The following is a 12736-nucleotide window of genomic DNA, read 5'->3' as shown; positions in this document are numbered from 1 at the left end:
GTCTCCCTTCCTCTCTGCCATCAACTTTCTCAGTGAGCTTGCCCTGTAAAACGAACCCTAAAAGATAACAAAACGTGGTTTCATGAGATGTGGTCTTTTTTTAATACCAGCTCCACTAGCTGGATTTCTGGCACTAGGGAATTTCTGAGTCTCTACCCTGAGCAGTTAAACTCTTTTGCATTCAGCCAGATTAGTGCCCAATCATTTCCTAGAGAGAAAAAGAGTCTGAGTTGTCATACTGTTATTAGTACTGTCAGAAATAGTTTGTAGAATTAGTTCTAGTTCCCAGAGGCCTTACACAAGTGTCTATTTCTTTCCATTCACTACAAAGAACATCTAGATAGACAGTTACCTTGTAAAAATTACACTTATAGCATTCATAATAAGAGATCACGGGAGTGCACAGGTCATTACATATTGAATGAGGAAGCTATAACACTACCCTATAAGATGCAACTGTCCATTTTTAGAAACTGTGACTGAGATTTTTCTATGAAATCTCAGTCATCTTCTCTACAAAAATCAGCAAACCAGCAAAATCCTTGCAAAGTAGTAGTATTTGTATGTGTTGAACTATAGTCTTGTACAGAACATTAAATCAATTAAGGCAGCTCTTTTCCCCAAAAGCTGACATTGCATAAAATTGGAACAGAAAGATATAGGCAGACAGACAGTTAAATACAACAAATAGCATGATTTATTATGTATTTTGAGTGAGTAGTTGTTTGTGTTAGAGATATCTAGTATATCTTTATTCCTATTAAGCAATACCTTAGTCCATGGCATAGTAGTATTAATTCTCAGGGTAAGTAAAGGGAAGTACTTACATAGAAGTCAGCAGTCTAAAAAACATCCCAACCCCTCTCCAACTCTGTGGAGGGCACTATTTCACTTGTAGCAGACTTCCAGAAACTTGAGCTCCCCGCCCCCCCCCCAAGGATTTGACAGAGCAAAGACATCAAATGTCTAGTCTGAATTTAAGCTTCTAAGCAATTTAAAAACAAAATCATGGATTTTATGATGAAAGTCCAATAGAGACCAGTCCCAAGCATATCCAAATTGAATGAGCTCTTCTAAGCACATTACCTGAAACATTTCCCCCTTTTTTTGCTGTTAAGACATCTATGGGCCATGCCCATACATTTCATTTCCTTAATCTATAAAATAAAAAGGGCAAATCACACAAATCAGTAATTAAAACACAAGTTTCACTTATTGACTTCATTGGGTACTTCGCATAAAAGTGAATGGGAAATTTGGACCAAGTTTTGTCCCAGGTTTAAAATCAGCAGCAATGGTATCTATCAAATTAATGCTACCTCTGCTATGCAAATATGAGAATAAGAGAACTAGAGTTTTAACTATATAGGCATTTCACAGAGTAGGTGCAGCTTCAGTGTCATAGAAAGATTGCAGAATAACCCTCTCTATAGCGAGCATTCCCCCTTTCCTGACATAACTGTTCACTGGTTGGTATTTGAGGCAGGATTATTACAGGATGCACTGGAAATTCTCTATGACATTAAAGCATCATGTGGGGTCAAGAGAGGACTTCAGCTGTCAAACTAAAAAGAAATAACATAGCAGACAGTTATGCTTTGTAGTCAGTCTTTGAGAAGAAAAGTTTACAATCTAAAATTGCTACTGAGGTCAAATCCCAAGATTCAAACCTGATGCAACAGCACAGTAATAACTGTTGGTATAATGATAGATGTTGTATGTTTCTGATCATTGAAAAGCAACAGAAATAATTTTCATCAACATGCCCCTTATGTCCCATCATTAAGGAAAGGTAGTCTGCAAAGAATTACTTGGGATTTTCTGTGGGAACCATTAGACACAGATTTATAAACCACAAAGCAGACTTATTACTTATTTGTAGGATACAGAAAATAGGCATACATTAGTGGCACACTGAGGGAATGCACTTCAATAGTCTCTCTGGTCAAAGTGTTATTCTATGCTGTGTAGATATTTATTATGATGGATAACAACACTATGCAAAATCCTCCTCAAATCAATATTCTTCTTCACAGATACGCAATACAAGCAGAGATAGTCCCTTAAATTATCCTTTTCTGTCACAGATTATTTTGTAGGGAAGTCTTAATAAAGAAAAAAAAAAATAGTATCTCCCCTTCCTCCTTTAAGCAAGATGGCTTACAAAACTATTAAGGCTCTTCTGGTGATGTCATACACCACAAGAATGAAGATGAAGTCATCAGAATTTGAGAGGTAAAATTACAATCCAGAAATTCAGAATCTTGGCATTAAAACATATATGTTTTCTCTCCATACCTGGAACGAACTCCAGCATTGATCTCAGCATTTGTCCTGCTCTGGGGTTTTGCTTGCTACATCTGTGCAAATAGGTAATTGTTCCGTGCACAGAGCTAAGAAAATATGCACAACTGCCATTAACTTATTCATGAAAATATCCAGGGAAAGAAACTTCATGAAGATAGTCTGTCAGTCTGACTCGCAATGAAAATGTCATCAACAATCTAATGGCATTCCTAGAAGTTACCTGGCAGTTACTGTCCATGTAGTTTTGGAAATAAAAGAAATCTTCCATCTTTGAAGTTAAAACTTGAAATTTAATGTTTATGCTTCCATGTATAAACCCATGACACTTACAGTGTGCAGTAAACATCTCATTTTAATCTTTTTAATCTATCCAGTCAACTCTGTTGTTTCAATTCTGAAGAGAGAAAGACTCTCAGCTGATCAGAATCACAGAAAATAAGGGGGCTGTAAAGAGTACATCAGGATGAATTGCCTGTTCTTTTACACTCTTCCCATGATATCACTAGTATTTGTTTTATTTGAAGCATTCTGATTAGCCAAGGCATTTAAGGCACGTCCATCACCCAGTGCCTCTAAATAATAGCACAACCATCACTGATACCGAGCTATTTTAAAATAACAGCTGTTCTAGTTCTGCTTTTATTTTTACTAATGTTAATTAGAAGACTCACCATCACATTATGTGAAGTAATACACGTGTAAAACCAGTATATGCAAAATTAGAAGAGAAGAGACTAAAACATTAGGGTGTCTCTGGCTAAACATTTGGTAGCAAGCAATAAATGGTTATCTTAATTGGAAAAATCCATCCATCAATCTGCTTTTATTTTAAAAGTATAAATACGCCTGACAGGAATGTTCGAGCACATACAAATGTTATGAGAAACCACATTCTATCAACGTGGAGCTCCATTTCACATTTAGACCCAAGCTAAACAGAATTTTCCACAGAAGTGGATCTAAAGCGTAAATGACCAGTGGACTCTACTTAGCAACTTAATGAAGGTTCCCCCATCTGCCAACAGTAAACAAGTTATCCAAGAGACAGCATAAAAGGTTCTTTTACAACGCTTTGCTCCTCTTCCTTACCACAAGAGTGGTATCTGCTCCTTTTGGAAGAGGGCAGAGGTAGCTCCTTTGAAGTCAAGGCTCCAGAAGATGAATCTTGCCATTCTTTCCATTTCTGTGGAAGAAAATTGTACAAGTAGGTGACATAGTAGAGAGAATAATGCAATGAGTGGAGTGGGTGCCAGTTATAAATAAAATGTAAACATCTGTCTTCATCAGAGGGAGAAAGTAAAAGCATAGAGAATAGAGATTTGAAAATATCGTAGTGTAAAGGAAATATAACATTAAAGAAGCAATAATAGTCCTGCAAACAGTTTTCATATTGTTTCATAACTAGCACACAGTGCATATTTATGTATTTTGGAGAAGACCCATCTGCACTGTAGCCTGAGAAGTCTGCCCATAGCTGGGGATTTTTCCCCTTACAAGACTTAGTGCTAAGCAGCTTCATTCTCAAAATCCTCTCCACCTGGCCAGAAAGAGGGTCTTCAGCTTTCTACTAGGATTCTTCTCTGTTCCTCTTCATTTCTATTACTTACATCCTACTCTTAAACAGTAATCAGGAGGCTTTGTCCTCTGCTATTCCACAAACCATTCAGTTGTATCACCAGCTAAAGAACTGCAACCACCTCTGAAGTCAAGTTCTCTGAAACAACTCAAGCAGTACTGTGCTTTAAACTTTCCTCTAGCTGAAAGGCAACTAAATAGGATTATGCTGATTGCATAAAAAAAACTACAGGTAGACAGTCACTCAAACAGAAGAAGGAAGAATTCTATTTAAAAATCAGCCCCAAGCATAGTTTAAGGCAACATGCAGCATTTTCTCCTGTCTTTCAGGGTTACCTTCTGTTTCCTCAACAATTTTAGTTGCAACTAGATTTAAGGCATAGAAGAATGAGGCTAGTAATAGAATCTCAGTCTTTGATTTTGTGTTATCTCAGCCTTACATTTCTCTAAAAATATTGTAGAGAGGATGAAAATATGAGGAAAGTAGTGTTTCTATTTTTGCATAATGGTCTTAAGATGGTGCTGAAATGCAGTGAGAAAGAAAAGATCCTAAAAAATTCTTGCTGTTGAGGCAGAATCATTGTTCTTGAACTGAATATATCCTGGTTTATTACCAAAGACTGGATCTAGGCTCTGGGATATATAATATCCTGGAACCAGATCAGGTTGTTTTGAGGCATCTGGGTAGTTGCCTTATTTGGGATGTTAAAGTTCACGTGTGAAATCTTTAGGCACCACATTAGTATTTTAATCTTTGCTATAACCAGTCTGGTAGCATACATAGGGGCCAAATTCACTTGAGAGAATCACCAAGTGATGCCAATGCAGCTGTTGCCCATTCAATCCAGATTATGATTTTCAAAGGTTTGTCTGATGAATCTGTCCTTGATTTTTGAAGTCAGTTTTTATCACTGCTGTTCTTGTACTGTAAATCTCCAATCCAAATTAACATAATATTAAATAATCTCCTGAACACTAAATGACAGAATGTGGACAGGCACTTCATGCCTTTGCAGGGCATTGTCTGTTATATAAAGCATTTCACATTAATAGATGTGGCAGTTTGTACCTACACGTATAGGTAAAAGGTCTTAGGCTAGCATAAATGCTAATCAAGCTGTCAAAATAGGATTAGGGCAATGTCTTGGATGCATGGTATTAGCTCTCTTCACAGAGGAAGTTTCATCTCTAACGAGGTAGTTGTTAGGTAACACATAAATGACTCTGTGCCTATAGTGATAACATGAGCAATACCAGATGATGTAAAATGATGCATTTCTTTTGCAGATGTCTACCATCTGCACAGCAGTAGCAGCTTTTTTTTGGAGAAGGGCTGTGCTCATTATGGGAGGGAAAAAAAAAATGAGAAGACTTGCTAACAGTCAGGATCCTCTTTGAAGACTTTGAGATCCTAGTCAGGTAGGACAATCAGTGAAAAGCAATGCATTTGGCAGGCAGTTTGTCCCTAGGGTATTTAACTGATTTTGATAAATCTCATGAAGGTAAACATATCATTACACCTACACCGTTACAACTCATATTGTGTAGACTTCACTGCATTCCATTAGCAGTATTAGCAAGATAGTGTAATTCAACACCTTCCTTTATTATTTCATATTTCTAGTTTACTCTTGGTGAGGATTGCCAATATAAAATTTGGTTTCCCAAAGTCCTTATTATTTTAGTGGAGTGCTTAGGAGAACCAAACTCAGTAATTTTTAAAAGCACAGTAAAAAACAGTCCTTGCTCAGGATACCACACAGCCTAAATAGATGAAACAAAGTAAATCACCTTAGCCAAACATATTGAGAAATTAGATTTAGTGATGTGCCTTGTGCTTCCCTATAGGAAATCTGTGGCCAACAGGAAACTGAAAACAGATCTCCTGAGCCTCAGTTTAAACCATTAACCAAAAGGCCAATATTGAAAGCAGTAGGATGGAATTAAATGCAAGAACAACAAAAGATTATTTCCCCTCCTCCACTTCGCAGAAAGCTCTATTACAATAATGTGAGTAATTAAGAGGCTGACAGCAGAGCAACTGGAGTCTCATAAGGGAATGTAGACTTACCAACTTCCCTACTACCCACTGCCCTTTCCTGGTCTATGTGCTCACCACAGCGACTTTTGCAATAGGGATTGGTTTCCGACAGTGTCTGCCGTGGTCTGATCTAGATCAAGGAGGGTTTGGGGGTTTAAGTATTTATTGGATCACCACTTGGCAAGCATGACTACTTGTTTTCAGCATCCTAGCAAGGACCATAAGCAATCTCTTTGATTTTCCTGACAGTACCAGTGAGATGATTTTGATAGAACAATTAGAACAGATGTGTGAAACTCCATATGAGAAAACAGGCTCCATGTGACATGATACTTATCTGTGAAAAGTAATTCCTGAGGGGAAGCAGCAGCACAGAACATACTAGCTGTCCTGATGGTACCAGATCAAAGTATATTAAAGGCTATTAAATGTCATATTTCATGTGACAGTTAAATCTAAACCATGATTTGTTTTTTCAAGTGTAATGTTACAAAGCCTTTGGAAGTATGGTATCTTGCTCTCTTTTGCCATTTTTAGTTTTGTTTCTCATTATTCCTGTTCCATGTTAGAAGGGATATAAATCCTTTTCTTCTCAAAGCCAAGCTATCCTGTGAAGATGTTTTCTGAATGAAAGTCATTGCCACTCTACAGGACATGCTCCCTTTCTATTTCCTTTTTTTTTTAGCCTAAAACAGCCCCTTGGGCATCCTAACCTTCATTGGCACAAGCATTATGTCAGACGAAATGACTCATAATTACACTAGCAATCAATATCTACAATGCATTTCTTTCACAGTAATATTAAGAGTTAGATATGTCCATATAATCAGGCCATTAAGTATAGCCATATGTAATGTGCTTAGGTTTGATGTCAGCATTTACTTTATAAAAGGTAAAATGGTTATGAAAGTTGTTGCACTGGGCAAGGAAATCACACTGCCAATTTTGCAAATTTCTGTCTTAAGTTTCTGACCAAGCTTCATTTCTAAAATAATCCTACCACAAAACAGTCTTCTGATCCAGAAGACAGCCAAATGCCTATGTGCCTAGGGTCAGGTTGATATATGCTTAGCAGTATTTGACTTTAAATGTACATGTGCATGCTTAAAGTGTTAACAAATCAGCCATGTGGTAGCAAACACTAAAGGGCCACATTTACACAATCAAAATTCCAACTAAGCCAGCATTCTCCAGGGCATTTACCCACTTCACATAGTTCCTCTGAGTTGCTCCTTAAAGTTAACTGGACACCCGTGTAAAATGAAAGAAATTGTTGAAGTCTACCTGAATTTACTGTCTGGCTTTCAAAACATTGCAATTGCATCCCTGGTATTACACTACAGAGCATTGTGGATAATGTGACATGAATAATAGGTTCACACAATCTTTCCAAAGATGCATCTACCTGAGCCTGCAAATGTTTAGCCAAACTCTGCTTGCAGATTTCAGTGCGGTCATTCACTAACGGCTGAGTGACAGGCCCATAATAGGGGTAGACGAGATGGGGACTTCTTGTAATAGCCAGTACTCCCCAAACTCTTCTGGTACAATCCAGCTATCAGTAAGCTGATTATTTTCTCTGTCTCTCTTTTCCCTGTGAGTTGGAGTAACTATCTCCATAATGAGAAAATCTGGAGAATGCCCACAAAATAGAAAATCTGGAATGTCTTATCAGGAAGAAGAAAAAAACTGCCTCAATTCCATTCAGAGGAAACCCAAGGTGAATGCCAATTGTTTCATAACACTACTTCCAGGGTCAGATCCTTGTGCCATTTTGGCCAATGAAAAAAATCCCAGTAATGTTAGTGGCATGGTGATTTCACCATCATTCTTTCATGCTTGTGTATTGCTTCATATTTCTGCCGTGATATTTTTTATTCAGATAGGAACCTAAACTTTCCCCAAACTCCTCTTCACGTTCCTGTGCATTGTCTAAGGAATTAAGGGAGAGCTTTGTTTTATTCTTCTGGACAGAGCAGGAGCTGACCCTTTCCCATTGCTAAGCAACACTCCCAGTCTGGTTCAAGCAGCAGCTCCTATTTTTGCTACAAAGTAAAGATCAAAATATTCAGTAGAGGGAGCAGAATTGTTTATTTATAGTACCTTTAACATTGCATATGGAACATGCATGTTCCTTGAGAATACTTGTTGCACGTTTAAACTGTAATTAACATCTTCCATTCTAGAGCTCTTCTTCCTCTCACTCTTCTTTAAGCTCTGTGTAATGTGTGTGAAGTTATTTACATCATTATCACAGCCTCAGGATAGAAACATAAAAAAATCTGAAAGGGTAGAGGCTGAAAAACATCTCTGAAGTCAGAAGATCACCATTGCCTTTCACCTCTCGTAGTTTATACTACACTGGTTTGCTTTGGGTCAACAGTTTGCCTGGCTGTCCAGCTTGACAAGCCTCAGGAGGCCTTAAATCCATCCAAGCCCTTTCCTATTTTGCCTACCATACAAACGCTACTGTAACGTGATGTGTTCTGTGCTTTGGCATAGCTACCTTTCTCAGCACAGCTTCAACAGTGTACTGTGGCCAAGAAGCTGTCTGTGAAGCCTTGGCATTGTTTCTGTGCCTGCCTTGTTGGCTTGAAGGGAACGCTGCTGACTGCTAACCCAGTCTGTCTGTCTGTCCATCCCTATAGCCTCTCTACCCATCAGCACACCTTATTAAGGGAACGTATCTGAAAACCATTGAGTCACAGTGATGAGGGATTAATCTGCCTAGAGTTGTGTCATTAAGAAATAGCTTACTAACCCAGGTCAAGGAGTGTTACATTTTTGCCTTTGCTGTAGACAGCGATCCTGAGGACTTCAAAAACAAAATGGATTTTAAATCCTGCATGACTCACTAAAGTACTCACTTCTGTTCTACAGCTGCAGCATTACTGACTCCTCCAAGGAAACTCTTCCCCAGGGCCTGCAAGAAAATACCTTGTAGAAGTGCTCTAAGGCACAGGGGACACTGGGGTTCTGTGACTGCCAAAGATTTTCTACCAAGAATTTTGTAGAGTAGCAGCAGGAAATTTGACATTGCCTTCATCCCACTGTAAGGTGCTGGGTGAAAGCTCAGGAGCCTGGTGGTCTTCTAAAACTATTCACAGCATTTGGCTTACCTCATGTTCTTGCTCTCCCCATATTATCAGCATTGCTCTTGCCCCGTCTTTAGAGTCACTTGTTTGTCAATTGCTATTCTTCCTATTTCTCCTGTGATGAGTACCAAAGCAGTAGACATGGGGTGAAGCAGTTGAACCATTTTACTTAATTTCTCTGTATAGGGAATAACTACCAGGCAGTGTTAGGGAGAGAACAACACTGAAAGCTGGCATTTAAATAGAGGAACATAATGTCCTTAATGGAGCATGCTAAGGGTGGGATTCATTTCAGCTGGGTTAATCTCATTCTAAAGCAGATGTCAACAATAGGTCAAACAGAGACACCGGTCAGAGGAGCAGTGGGGAAGTAGTATAGGTGTAAATATCTTTATTGTAGGGTTTCAAATTTTGGATTACTTCAGCCTGAGCTTTCAGATACAGCTTGGCTTTTATCACTGTGCAGGTTAACCCCGAAGTTGTTATTTTAGAAAGCAGGCCATGCCTTTACTCTGGAAAATTATCCAGATATTTAACATCAATAGAAATATATTTTCAGCTTCCTTATACAATTAATTTCTGCTCTTTATCAAGGATAGTGTTATTTGAAGAGGGTGAATACTGCCATTCATAGTCTGTGGCCCGGATTCAGCTCACCAAGGTTTATGTAATTTACTGAGGCAGTAAAGTCAGGCACTTGTCTCTGCCTCACTCTAAGTGGAGGGAGAGAGGTACTTCAGAAGAGAATTTATGCCCCCTAAAATCTAAATGATTTTTTTCCTCAGAAATTATATTTTTGTAATAAATTACTGCTTTTTTCTAAAGTACTTTCTATTATGTAATTAAAAAATATTTCAAAATTTGGAAATCCACATGAAACAGGAAATCCAGTTTAATCACAGATCCATTTTCTGCCCACTGCCCCAGTTTATGATTTAACAGCACGGACAAAGTTGCAAAATAATTCATCTTGGTCTAAGAGAGTCAAAGAACATTGTGTGGTCTTATTGCTAGCACAACAATACAATCTTCCAAATTGCATTCTCCATATAAATCACAGAACAAATTGAGCAAATAAAAGAAAAACACAATAGCAGAAGATTCTGTTTCACATTTCTGTGGTCTGTTTCCAGTTCACAGCTCTTCAGTCTGAAAACAAGACTAAGGCCATACCTACAGCCTAGCAAATAGGTCCCCTGCATGTGGTCAAACTCCTGGTATTTGTGTATTTCTGATACTTGTGGGATTTTGTTTACAGATGACTTTATATGCTATAGTGCTCATCACAAATGGCATTAACTTCAAAAACTAGACTCACAAGATGAAATTAAAGTTCATCATGCAGAAGTTCTTAGTCCGTGTTTTTAACAAATCTGTTGAGGATGAACAGCACAAGATAAGCAGACTTTTCCTACAAGATAAACTTTACTTTCTTGCCATGTGAGATTCTCTTGTAGCCAGTGAAATGTACGTTTATTAAAATTTCAATAAATAGTAACTCATAGAAGATAAGAATTTTCTACCTTTGAGTTAGCATACCCTCCAAAAGTTATTTTTGGACAGATGTTGCTGAAGTACCAAGTACCGAGTCCTTCTGTTGTTGAGGTACTGCTTTGTCCCCAGTGTCTTTTACACTCAGAGCATGAAACTACAACAGAATCTGTAAAGCAATAATATTGAAGGAATGATACAGAAGAACTATAGTGGGAAATTCAGAGGTGATGTCTAAGCCTCTGGGTTTGAGCAGCTAATCTTTTTTATTCTGCTTATGATTATTACTGTTATCTTGTGGTTCTTGTGGTTTAGTGATTTGGTCTTATGGTATACATACACTGCAGGAACCAAATTTTGACTGGTGTTGGAGTATTTAATAAAATGGTTTACTGATAGAAGCCTTTAGATATTACAACACAAATATTATCTAATTAACACAGAACACCCATCCATAACCTTAGATGGATAGATGATCTTTAAACTATTGATTTGCACTTTGAGATTATTTTGTCATTAAATATTTTGGTGATATGCAGAATTAGGTTTGGTAAGCTGACATTTAGACACCTTTCTAGAACTGGAAAATAATTGAATTTATGATTAGCCAAATGACAAAATAGTTAGCTAAGAATGTTTTTTTTTCTCTCTCTTTTTGGACTTCATGAGAAAAAAATAATTTTCAGCAATAATTTCTAGAGTTTGTCCCAGGACCTTTTCTTGGAATTTTAGTTTGAAATCAGTTTCATGTGAAATTTAGACTAAAAGTACAACTCACCGTATTTTTCTGTAATGCAGCCACAGGCATTTGCCCTAGGTTTTTTTGCATAGCTTATGATCTCTTGTACATCTAGACTGAGTTTCACCTTCTTAACTGTCCTCACAAAACAAATAATTTTGTATTTCTGGATGTCTTTGTAGATACTTGAGTAACATCTTAGTTTTAAATTGGTGCTTACATACGAATAAAGGCATCACTTTCCATGCTGCCCTCCCCCATCTCTAGCATTAGAAAGAGCACTTGTCAGCTGTTTGGTCAGTGCTTGACGTAAATAATCACAGAGGAGTGCTTTAACACATTTCTCCCTTGAATACTGATCTTTAAGCAAAGATGTCATCTGAAATCAAACATGTTTTTATGAACAAGGAAATAGAACAAACCTTAAAGGCATCATGTTTGTCTTTGGCGTAGCTTGTGATGGTACTGGTAGCTAACAGTTCCTAACAGCATTACCACAGAAGAAATGTTCAAGCCACTGCCCACGCAGAGCAAATCAAGGGAGGCAGAGGATAATTACCCGGCTTGGGCCTTTGCCAAGAGAATTATATTGATGCGGTACTTGTCATGTATAACATTATGGTATCTTTAATGTTATTAATTTATTATAGTCACTTAGTGAGGTAAGAACACAGGGTGTCTACTTTGTCTATAGGCTGACACCTCTAGCCCCATCAGTGTGACAGCAGGTCAACATATGGCAGCAAAATGTGCCATTCACATCACTACCAAAATATTTTGCACTGAGAAGGATTCCCTCGTTCTGATATGAGCTTCATCTGTTTAACCTACAAGAGTGGACACAGTCACAACTCCAAACACACTCCTGCCAGTGGACAGGAGTGCATTCAGACTGTGCGGCTCATAGAAAGACAGTTTATTTTGTAAACTGATTAACATATTATTCCCACCAGTTTACTGAAGGAAGGAGATTGCTCTGTGGGCTGCCTGTCTGTCTCACTGCACATCTAGGATGTTGCCCGTAGTGTTCACTGCTTCAGTGGCTGACTAGTATAAATTCTTCACAGTAAACTTGTGACATTCAGATCAGTAAAAAACAGAGCCCTTGAAGTGGTCTAGCCATTGCATTTGCTTCCTGCATTATGTCTATTATATAAAGGAAAATAAAGTAGTATGCACTGTGAATAGCAATGGTAGCACTTGGTGCTGCTAGAACTGGCTGTTCCATTCTGCAGTGCAGCATTCCAAGCTTACAGCACAGGGCTGTGCTGTGTGGAGGAAAAAGCAGCTTGCTTTCTGCTCAGGAAGATACTACCTGAAGGTCACATGAACATAAGGGAAACTCCAAGTCAGTCTTCTGCAATGACTTGTACGAACATTATATAATCACTGCAGGTGAGGCATGGGAGAAAAAGACCCATATTTCACACTTGCATTTCTGAAATGTATTGTTCTGAGCCAATTGCCCCAGGGTTTTTATGGAACATG

At 38.1% G+C, this 12736-nt stretch overlaps 1 long non-coding RNA gene across 1 annotated transcript in view; it reads right to left on the bottom strand.

Moving 5' to 3' along the window:
* Window positions 1-674: 674 nt before the first annotated feature.
* Window positions 675-12736, bottom strand: part of LOC128141627 (uncharacterized) — a 68990-nt gene continuing 56928 nt past the window's right edge. The window contains exon 2 of the long non-coding RNA XR_008235127.1: window positions 675-3490. This is a non-coding gene — a long non-coding RNA (uncharacterized LOC128141627). The remainder of the gene's footprint in view (window positions 3491-12736) is intronic.

This window comes from Harpia harpyja, chromosome 4 (genome assembly GCF_026419915.1).
Source record: "Harpia harpyja isolate bHarHar1 chromosome 4, bHarHar1 primary haplotype, whole genome shotgun sequence".
Classification (NCBI taxonomy): domain Eukaryota; kingdom Metazoa; phylum Chordata; class Aves; order Accipitriformes; family Accipitridae; genus Harpia; species Harpia harpyja.
Note: the sequence above shows the minus strand (reverse complement) of the source record. Positions and strands in the feature narration are given on the sequence as shown.